The sequence below is a fragment of the Limulus polyphemus genome, unplaced genomic scaffold, assembly GCF_000517525.1.
Source record: "Limulus polyphemus unplaced genomic scaffold, Limulus_polyphemus-2.1.2 Scaffold201, whole genome shotgun sequence".
NCBI lineage: Eukaryota > Metazoa > Arthropoda > Merostomata > Xiphosura > Limulidae > Limulus > Limulus polyphemus.
In genome coordinates this window covers 727792-739901 of record NW_013665811.1, presented here as the reverse complement: position 1 = coordinate 739901, position 12110 = coordinate 727792, and the positions used below count along the sequence as shown (strand labels likewise).

Here is a 12110-nt window from a genome sequence, read left to right as displayed (position 1 = left end):
TATTTTACATGAAAATCATATATTACCGGTGTAGTACACGTGCAGATTAAAACATGAAATATATAGTGTTTACATTTGATCTGAAATATGTAATTGATGTTGAGAAAAATATGACAAGTTATGAAATCACAAATTATATAAACTTTCACACGCAAATAAAGTTGTAAGTTTTAAAAAAGTCAACTTTATTGGTATATACTTAAATAATTAAAACACATTAGACGTGTCACTTTTCATCACCATTTCATTAGTCTGGCGTTGTATAATCTGTATACCATAACACATGTACAATATTTTCTGTAAGTACCTGTGCATCTTACTCTACCATGTACATACCTAAAATTTTATGACCAGTATATTTTCCCATCATGGTCAGTTCAATACAGTCCATAATGGTCCTCTTTCAACTTGTATAAATTTACAATTGTGCAATAATTTTAGTCTACCAGCATTTATAACAGTAAATCAAAAGAATTAAATTATAAATCCAATTTTTCCTCAATACGTGATTTTTTCCAGAAAACAGCCATGTAGGTAATGTATGCCACAGAGTAATTTTACAAACATGATTAAGTAGAGAAACACCAAAGACACAGGCATGTCTTTTCACAGGCCTGTCTTTTCCAACTGAGTACAGAACACTACAGTGGATTAGTTTCAAGAACACTGCAGGAATATATTTATCTACAGCATAATCAACAATTTACACCATTAAATATACAATTCATAATTATATGCTGCCAAATTCTGCTATTTCATGTGAGAATCATTTCTGCAGTACTTTATTTTCATGTGAACATGCAAACACACAATCGGCAATGTGCAAAACATTCATACATCTAACACACTTAACTGATATTTCACACACACATTACAGTTAAATGTGACAAAATAAAAGACATGATATATAGTGTAATAAAACTAGGTTCACTCTGTTATACACACTCTTCTATATATGTATCACAGTTATATTATTGTTTGTTTGTTACGGATTTCGCGCAAAGCTACACGAGGGCTATCTGCGCAAGCCGTCCCTAATTTAGCATCACCACCACCCAGCGCTAACTCTTGGACTATTCTTTTACCAACGAATCGCATTGAATCACCATGGCTAAAAGGGCGGTCATGTTTGGTGGTACAAGGATTCGAACCCGTGACCCGCAGATTGCGAGTCGAGCGCCCCCTAACCATCTCCCATGCCAGGCCCACAGATATATTAATGTTTTGATTATTTTTTGTTCAGGCAATGCAAAATATTTTGGGCCACTTGTACTATATACTAATTATTTATCATAATGACACTGATAGCTCAAGGAATTTGGATTGGAAGAGGCCACCTGTTTGAATATTTTCCCATAACATCACTGATCAGACTAGACTTGTCTTAAACCACACAAATTAAAACAAATTTCCTCTCTCATCCATTAAGCAAAGTTGTATATCTAATAAACTTCTATCTTGACATTCATTGATAGCATCAAAGTGAATGTACACAGAACTTGCATCTGTAGACTGAGTATGTTTTGCTGGCGTCTCTGTATAACCTGACTGGCCAGCAGGCGACATTAGAATATTGTTGATTATTATTTCAACTTATGTGAGTACTTAATACTGTCAGCATTTTAAATCAAAAGCTGTCAAAGTGTCATGCCGACTTGTGTAGGTGAAATGCCTTCCAAAAAATATTCGCATACATACTTTGAAACTAGATGTAAATATCAATGGCAGTTCGATGTCGGCACCCCGTCCACGGCAATGTCGTCCACTGTAACTTAATATATTATAAAAAAAGGTTATATTTACTTGTCGAATGTAACACCCTCCGCCTTCCACTCTTGGTCCGGTACGTGTAACAGTTAATGTCATAGCATTGTCTTCCCTTCGTTCTTTCGGGTCGTGACTTAGATGAACGTCTGTCACTCTTAGCCACTTTACAGTGTCTGCCAATTCGAACTTCAACACATAGCAATGGCGGTCGCATGCGCACATGCTCCTCAATGATAAAGAGTAGTGACTGGCCAATCTAGCGTTATTTATATCTATGTGTTAAACAAACAGAACGTCACGAAACATGAAACTAAAAAGTAATGCCGACATTTGATTAGGAGAAATAAACACAGTTTAGGAAACAGCAATATTTTTAATCTATAAGTTTGAAAAGTTTAAAAAATACTTTTTGTTAGCCATGCGCCAATACACTTTTTGTCGATAGTACTGATAATAAATATTTATATATTATTATCAACCATTACCGATAATATTTCCAAAAATAATTAATCAATTTTCCCATACCTATGTAAATTCAAAAATTGCCAGCAGCATGAAAAACATTAATATTTACAAAACTAATTTATTTTCCACTATCGGTAACCATGATTCCGAATAACGCAGTAAACACACTAGCCAAAAAAAAACAACCCTACCAATATTTGCTGATAGTGCTACTATTGGCCTGATATATCCATATCTGTGTAATTGTCAATTCACCTCTAATTTTTGTTGATGAAATAAACTACCTAAGCATTAAATAATAATAAAATATCAATTTCCAAGATATTTGAGTAAAGTATTGTTTGAATATAGTTTTATATATTTCAATAAAATTCTTAATGCTGAGTTGCGAGTGTGCATTAAGAGTGAACTGAACACCCTTTAGTCTGGAAAGGAGTAAAGATTTGCAGTTAAACAAAACGTAAAATAAAATAAAGATGAAAAGAGATGAATGTCAGATGGATTTGAGAAAAAAAGAAAAGAAGTTAAAATGGCAAATATTTAATATTAACTTAAATATGCTGAAATGATAAGCAAAAAACAGAAATGAAACAAAATGAGCTATTTATAATAAATATAACGGAGCTGCTATGATTTGATATTTTGAAGGAAGTTCTCTAGAGCATCTGATAATCAAAGTCATCTTTTGAAACATGGAAGAGAATGTCCCTAGCTCTTTGGAGATTTTCTTGAGCCTTATGGAGGTCTTCCCAATTGGTTTTCAACTCAACTGTTACTCTGAATAATTCTCTTCAGTTCTATTAACATTAAAGGTCCAGCAACACAACCTTGAGTTTCACAAAGATTTGAAAGTGCATACTTGAGCCAGTCACTCCTCTTCCTGTTCAACCATGGTTGTACTATTTCATGAGGCAGCAGATTTTGTATTCCTATGTTGTCTCCATACAACACGTCCTTTAACAAAGCCCTCTATCAGGGATGACCTGTTGTGTTGACCATTTAACTTAGCAGGGTTTTTGGCTCACTGTTTTTGATGGATGAAAGTAGCTGGTAAATAGGAACTACTATAACATAAATCAGAGATATGGTGTCAACATCCAGCTGAAGAAAGCTGCAACTGGTGAATATGCTTAATCTTTCTTTTCTAGTGTCTCTTGTACCAAGTTGCTGAGGAAACTGTCAGTTATTTGAATGCAGAAATTGGCAGTTTGATGTTTTGGTTAAAGTCAGTCATAAACATTCCACATAACTTGTGAACAAACACTTAAGAACTTAGGTACAAAGCAGAATATTATACGTGATGTCTACAAAGATTGTTATTTCTTGGCCAAATAGTAACAAATTTAATAAACATCCAATAGTTTAGTAGTTTGATAAGCCATCATAAGTTATAGGAAATGGTTCTCCCAATTAGTCCACTGTAGAATGATAACTTTGGCAAGATCTGCTTAATCCTTTCCAGATTGGAGGGGTTTCATTGATATATCTTTGTTTTCTCCTTCTCACAGTGGAAACACTAAACCAAGTTGCACAAAACTTATTTGTTGCTAAATTTCCAGAATTTGTTATGAGATTGTTTTGAAAAAGAAAAATATTCAAAAATACTGTTTTAGAACTGCATTTTAGTATTGTTGATCAAAACATTCAATTTTGTATATCCATTCAATTTCAACACGATTGATAATTTATTAATAAATTTGTTTTGATACTTTACTTTGCTGATTTCAACACTACTAGCTATAAGCTGTAAAAAACATGGAGAAAACTAAAAAAACAATTATCAGTGACCTAGGACCTGACCTTTCACAACAGCATTAACATTACCTTTTTGTTAGCAATACTCTTTGTCAATATAAGCATATTTATAAAAATGTAGTTTATTTTCCATAAATTACAAGTTATTCTATTTATGTGCACTGTTTGAATACAATAAGTATAACAATAATATTCAATAAATAAGAATTTCTGTCTTCAGCATATTTTGCCACTGCCTACTGTACTTGCTGAACCTAAGTTTGCCTAATAACTTGTCATAGAAAAAACTTTTATAGCTTTATAATTTAATGCAAAACATTTGCAAAAATAAAAAGAATGTTAGAAAAATGATAAAAAATTCCCAGATCAGTGGTTTGCTCCTTAGTCATCAAAACTTCTTATTAGATTACACTGTTCGTCCCCATAGGAGCTCAGATCTAGTCATTTTGCCATAAAACCTTAAATTACTGCTCATACCACTTTATATATTCGACATTCACATAAATAGTTTGTAATGTACTATATCCAACGGTATTTACTTTGTCTGTAACTGTTTTCAAAACTGTACTATATTAATTGTTTAGACCACACACACTGTGACATTATAAAAGAGTGAACACCAAGAGCTGTAATAGTAAATACTTAAACAGAGGAAGAAAATTCACATGAGAAACAACATTGGATACTTATATTCTCAAGTGATACAGGCATAAATATTCTATAAAAATATCGCTAATTACATTGTTTATAGGTAAGATTTTTCATAGATGTGCAGAAATTGGTTTAATTTTTTTTCCCATTTTTCTTTGTTAATTAATGTAGATAAACGTTACAAAATGACAAAATATCAATTCTAAAATATTTTTGAGCTAAAAATTGTAGAAATAAAGTTAGAATTGTTATTCGTACTTAAATTTTGAAATCTTGTATGCAGTTGTGTACTGTACTCACACCTGAAAGGTACTCTATGGCCCTGATAGGCTTAAATATCTGTGCAGCCCTCTCATAAAGATATATACAATTAAGAATGACATAATGGAGTCTGAACCTTCACTAGTTTCAGATATTGATGCAGCCCTTCAAAGAAATGACTGTTAAAGTTTGTTCTGTTTGTATTTCAATGAGTACTCTAAAGCAAGAAATCAGCTGCTGTTACTACAGTACACCCCATACTGTCTGAGCCCTGCTCCTGATTATGTCATGAGCTTTGGTGTACAATGTAAAATGATCAATTTGTATATGTTGTAACTGACAAATCTGTTTCTTAGATAATTCCAGTGATGTCCAAGAAGATTTTTTCATGATGTGAGTTCATGGTTCACCATTTAAGGGCTAGTTCTACTGTTTGGTTGTAAACATCATTCAGTGCCTGCAACACTGCTAAACATCCTGCAAAGATTTTGGCAACAGAAGCAGTAAGAAAGGTTTATTGTGGTGTATTGTATTTTTTGGTACTCCCCAGTTTGGTGTTGTGTAATATGTAAAAAATTCCTGTCTAGAGAGTTTTGATACCAAACTAGCTGTGTGAATAGTAGGACTGACAGAGTATACGGTCTTATAACTTTAATTGATGATATAAATGTCAGATTGTGTGACTACTACTGATCAGTACGTTAGCCATGAAATGCCCATAATTAATGGTGGCTACTTGCTGTTCAACTGGTTAACATTATCCAGATAGTTTAGTCATTCTACTTGTGGATCTGTTGATTTTCACTGATGGGCCCAGATGTCAGTACAATTGAATCGGTGCATCTGCCATCAATGCACTATATGACAGTCAAAGATAAGACACTGAGTGATTAGTTTTGCTTGCACAGAATGTAATGATGGTCTGTTTGATTTACCATTCACCTTACTAGGACAATGCTGAAACTTGTACTTGAACTCCTGGTGTGCTGTGATCCAGCAGGCTACCATGCTGACTAGTTGACTTAAATTATTACGTTACTTGAGGGAAACATCCAAACTAGTCAGTGCAGATGGAGATGCAGCTTTACCAGTAATAAAATAGCTATAAACTTTCTTCCAAGATGTGGGCCAGCCCAGTTATTGAAAGCTGCTACCTTAACAGGGTCCGTCTTGAGTCCATCATGGTTCACAACATACCCAAGGAACTCTACCTTAGTGAATATGAATGTGCAATTTTCTAGCATGTTTGAAGCATGTGTTTTGTATCTCCTTTTTGAGTTGTTAACTATGTGGCATATCTCTGGTACATAAATTTCCTGTTAGGCAGACAGTTAGTGCCCACGAATACAAGGTTCAAAACATACCATGTCACAGGGTATTGGTTTGTTTACTTCTCAATACTCTGACTACATTTATCAACAAAGAAGGAGTCAATAAGCACAATGAAGAAACCACATTTCTTATTGAATAAAAACAAGACAAACCCAATACACTGGTACAAAACAAGGGCAAATGTTTGTTGTGGGTTTGTTGAACCAGTAAGAGAGAGATGTGAAAAAAAAAACTTTATTGCTTTTCTCTCACTCAATCCACTGTGTCCTCCTCCCTCACATTAAAAGAAAAACAAAGTGAACATTTTTAAATAAAAGCAACCCCTGAAGTTAACCTTTACAGTTACAAAAGGAAGTGCTAAATCTCTAGGAGAACTCTGGCATATCTTAATCTTTATGAAAACTCCAAAACCTTGCTTTACATGGGAGAACCTGGCTCTAAATAAAAAACGCAATAACAAAGCCAAGTTGTTAATGCCATGCTCTTTGCTCAGGTGACCTAGAGCCATATGCATTCAAGCTTAGTGGTATGGATTCACAGACAGTAAAGAGAGTTGTCTGTCTTAAAATGTCAGGGTGAAGTTACAATTATTTTCAATGCAAGAGAGCATGTTTAATGACAAAACAGGAAATATGAGTATGATGTACACAAAAGTAATGAAAGTTGAATTGTTGCACAACTCTCTGAACTGAAAGAAAAACAGAAATTTTGTAAAATGGGCATCTTAAATATGGGTGAGAACCTAGCACATGGTACCATCTTGTACCCAAATCCCCCCATCCTTTATTACTAGGCAATTTCTAATTCTAAAACTACAAAAGAAATCAAATTTTGATTTTGTGTTACTCAATATGTCAAAACAACCCACTTTTGCCCCAGTCAAAAACACTTGCCTAATGACACTACCAAGTCTCACTAAAAGCAGCTTTAAACAGCATTAGAATAAAATAAAATGTTTCAACAGCTAATTCACCCATTTAGGATGGTGTGATCTAACATGCTACACTAAACCTAGAAAGAACACAGAAACTATAGTGGCAGAAAAATGTATTGCATTACCCAATTTTTTCACATCTTTCTTTGGAATCATCATCTGTTTTGAGATCTTAATGCATGTAGGTACAAATATGTTTCATGGATGATGCACTATTATCTAATTATTACTTCAGCAGCTTCATAAGCTGTGTGGTTATTGTATCAGTTATTTTTTGGCTATAAGTAGAGGTTATTTCTGAAAGTCAGTTTATAAGCCTATCTGCTACAACATGAGTGTGATGCTACCATGGTCAAGGGTTGCGAGTTAACTCCACAGAAAAAAGTAATCATTGTTTTTTTTAGCAATAATGGATATTTCACGAGGCAGATTGCTACAAGAATTAAATTTAACCAGTTTACTGTAAGTCACTGTGTGTAGAGATATGGAGCAGCAGAAAGGAAGGGGTGGGAAGAAAGCTTCAACAGCAGCTGATGATTATGTTCTGAAATGCAAGAACCTGCAGAATCGTCAACTTTTGTCCACAGATCTCAAAAGAGCATGGCAGCAAACTTCAGGGATAACTGTCACCATGAACTTTGTCTAGTCTCACTTGTGTTTAGACAATCTTCCAGCAAGATGAGAAAAATTATGATTAACTGGGCCAAAGAACATGCTGAATGGACTGAGGCAATAGGGAGCAAAGTGATATTCTCAGATGAATCAAAGTTCAACTTTCTCGAGTCTGATGGGAAGCAATTTGTACAACACTGATGTTGTGAAGCATTTCATCCAGCATGTTTGAATGTAATTGTAAAACATCTACAGGGTCAGGTGACATGGGGATATATCTCTGACAAGGAGGTAGATGCTAGCATTTTGTGAAAGGCTCTGTCAATTCTGACAAATACATCAAGATCCTCGAGTCTAGTTAAAGCCAACAATTCAGGGGCAGTGTAGCTGACCAGTGAACATTTCAGGATGGCTCTTATCCATACCACAGGGGTAAAAAAATTGGTTGATAATATTCATGTACTCTATGCAGTAAACATGGAATTTTACTCTACTCTGAATTGAAAAAGATGTCTTTGGCTTTATTTCATTGTTTCAGATGAAGGGTTATCTTTAAAGTGTTAAGATCAAGACATTATGCTGGCCAAGCAACAGCCCAGATCTCTACCCTATCAAAAACTGGTGGATGGTAATGGGTAACAAAGTGCAAGAGAAGAAAACGAGAAACACCATGGAACTGCAGGATGCCCTAATCTGCATGTGCCTCATGAACTCACCCCTGTCAATATTCAGTCCCTCGTGTACTCTACGCACTCACATCAAGCAGTCATCAATGCTAGAGGAGGTACAACCTAATATTAACACAAGAAACAGACACTGTGACCACTTTTGTCAGTTACTTCAGTGGTATTATCTTTAAATCTAAGTTTTTTTACTCAGAGAAAAGTTTTGTATTTGTTGATCAAGTGCTGTAATACGTTTATCATGGCTGGTTTGTTAACAAAGATGCATATATGTGTTTATATGATTGAAATGTGATTTAGGTTATACCATACAATGTCCATAACCATTTTACAATAGTTCTGGCAATTCCACAATGCACAATCTTGTAAAAAATTATAGGAACCAAGAAAAGTGTGAAAAAAATTGAATGATGCAATCACTTTTCCACCACTGTACATGCAAGTACCCTTAATACATAGAAGAAATGGCTGTACATAAAATTATATCCTTTAACCAAGAAAATTATCTGTATTACACACAAAAACAACCCTTTAATACAGAAAAACATAAAACACCTTTATCACAGTGCTGCTAGGAAACGTACCCTTTAACAAATGCATAAGATAAAACCCTTTAACAAAACACAGTTCAGCAAATAACCTCTTATCAATAAAACTATGAAATGTAAAACATAAAAAGAAAAACCATTTACAAAGAACAACACATAATGAACCTTTTACTATTACAAGAAAATTACATCAAACAATGACCATCCTGCAGAAAGAACATAAATGTGCACACAATTAAAATAAATCTGTATACATACTAACCTAGAATTTTTACACTAAATTTAACCTAAAATACACATACAAAATAAAATAAAACACTTAAAATAATTACACTACTGAAATATACGTGTACACACTATGAACTAAACCCTTTGTAATAAACAAAATATACATATATACACTATAAATGAAAATAAATACATGAATAAAATCATACTATAGTTATATATATGATTTATAGGGAAGAAGTTGCTTACCTATAGAAACCTTGACAGCAACCCCCCCCCCCTATGCAGTGGTTAATTTTCAGTGCGCCATGGTGGTCTAGAAAGAAGTAATCCCCCTGTCCCTTGCGAAAGAGCCATACAAGTTCTCAACAGATCCTCTTGGGGATGGCATCCCTTGTTTTCTCTCTGCATTTCAGCAGATAGCATTCCTAGATTATATAATGACAAAGCCTCTGTTCACATGACTGCTTCATCTTGCCAGTGTCATTTAAAGAACTCTACCTGCTTCAGCATCAACTGCCCTTTTACCTTGGTTGGGGTCTTGATGGGAAGCTACAATTTTTTTGTCCTCATCTCTGGAGCTTTAGGAGAACTTGTTGCCAATAATACAGATGCCCTGATGCTAATGTTGAAGGTCAATGTCTTAGCTACCATTTCCATGGTCAGTGTGCAACTTTGTCATCATGTTTGGAGTGTTGGTGAAAGTCATGGAGTGACTTTTTTATTTCGATGACTTCCAACAATGACATAACTCTTGGAAGGTATTGTAAGGATGAGAGGTGTGAAGGTCTCACTGGAGGTAAGCACTCATCATTTTAAAGTCATTATGTTTTACAAAACAACCCCCCAAAGGGGCACTTGAAGTTCTTTTCCTGGTGCTCTGGATCTACTTAGGACTTTAATTTGGATTTGGTCCTCTTTTTAACTGCTAGAGGAGCTGGATTTCGTGTAGGATTAATGGGCTAGATGGTTGGCACACTGAATGTTAAGGGTTAGCCAGAACCCTCACTTTTAAGCTCTGTCAGCTGGAATATCACAAGTAAGGCAAACGGTGGGATTTTACAATGTTTCCGGAGCCTGGAGGACAAGAATGTTTATAGCCTCCTCCATCTTCATGTCGAATGCATCATCAAGCAATGTGTCTTCATTTATAGGCTCTGAAGACATGAATGTGTGGCCAGCCCCTGGAGTCCCTGACAATAACGGGAAACATCTGAAATGTCAAAAAGAAAAGATTCATCAATAATTCTTGCACCATATTATGCAGAGATCTGGATTGGAAGCAACAATTAAGATAATATCGTCCATATCTGGCTAGCTGAAAATAAAAATAGCCAGAAGGGTTATGAATTGGATCTTAACTAGAAAAAGGCTGGATTGAAAATGCAGGATGAAAATAATTCTGGTTGATCAGAAAATCTCGGTCAAGGTTAAAATTGTAATATCTTAGTTACTAAAATACTATCCTGAAATTCTCTTTAAGACCAGTGTGAAAATTCAAAAATAATCCTGTGTTCAAGCTCAATGCCTACAGATTATGTGAGTTCATGCTCAATCTGTCTGTAGAACACGATGCCTACTACCTGGGGACAGCTCGATCAATGCAGGCATCCTAAGTCTCGAACTTGATTTATACCTCAGCTGTGCTCTATGAGGTCGTCATGACTGTAATGATGATCTATAGCTAACCCCACCACATTCTTCCCCCTAATATTCGGTTGTTATACAAATACAGAGCTTGGGTCCAAAAAGAAAAAAAATGGAGACAAGACTATAGAGTAGTGTGCCCACAACAGTAATCCAAAATAGATTGAATGCCATCCAGGCACAAATTTTTTTCCCCAACAATAGAGCCATTCAGTGGCAGAGCGGTATGTCTGCGGACTTACAACGCTAGAAACCGGGTTTCAATACCCGTAGTGGACAGAGCACAGATAGTCCATTGTGTAGCTTTGTGCTTAACTTCAAACAAACAAATCAAAGAAATTAATATCAACATCTCAAATCCCTTTTCACTTTCTTCAGATACAAGTCCAGCACAGAGGAGAGCAACCATACCTCACCATCACAGTGTTAATTCGTGCCTTCAGTACTACATGCACACACAGTCTGCATTTTCATGCATTATAACTGGCTTTATACTGGAAATATTAAGAATATATCCAAAAAACTTTGTACTTTTGAAACGTTTCAATCTACTTGATCAAAAATACTTCAACATAATCAAATAAAACAATGAGTGTACTAAGTTTATATTTGTGTTATGTGATACTGTTTATCATGAGCCACGATAATGGTTCATAATAGGGATCGCAAAACCCTATCAAAGCGTTCAGGCAAAAAGCACCTTAAACAGTAAAGATTCAGTTCAAACAACATTTAAAACCTTTACTATTGATTGCTAAGTCTGTACACATATAAAAATGCACAAAAAGCACGCATGCTAGACTTACAAGGAAAAGAAAATCCGCTCAAAACGAAACGTTTATAAATCTTCTTCTTATTATTTTTACTATTCTCTTGCCAGCCTTCAACAAAATGGCTTGGCTTGTTTGTTTTTGAATTTCGTGCAAAGCTACACCAGGGCTATCTGCGCTAGCCATCCCTAATTTAGCAGTGAAAGACTAGAGGGAAGGCAGCTAGTCATAACCACTCACCGCCAACTCTTGGGCTACTCTTTTACCAACGAATAGTTGGATTAACCTTCATATTATAACGGCTGAAAGGCGAGGATGTTTGTTGAGACGGGGATTTAAACCCGAGACCTTCAGATTGCGAGTCAAAAGCCCTAACCACCTGGCCATGCCGGGCAAAAATGGCTTGGTATATTGGACCCAAAACTTTTGTAAAACACTACATAAGGTACTGTGAAGG

At 35.2% G+C, this 12110-nt stretch overlaps 1 long non-coding RNA gene across 1 annotated transcript in view; it reads right to left on the bottom strand.

Moving 5' to 3' along the window:
• Positions 1–12110, bottom strand: part of LOC111085013 — an 83659-nt gene that overhangs the window by 18696 nt on the left and 52853 nt on the right. The window contains exon 2 of the long non-coding RNA XR_002609875.1: positions 9486–10449. This is a non-coding gene — a long non-coding RNA (uncharacterized LOC111085013). The remainder of the gene's footprint in view (positions 1–9485; positions 10450–12110) is intronic.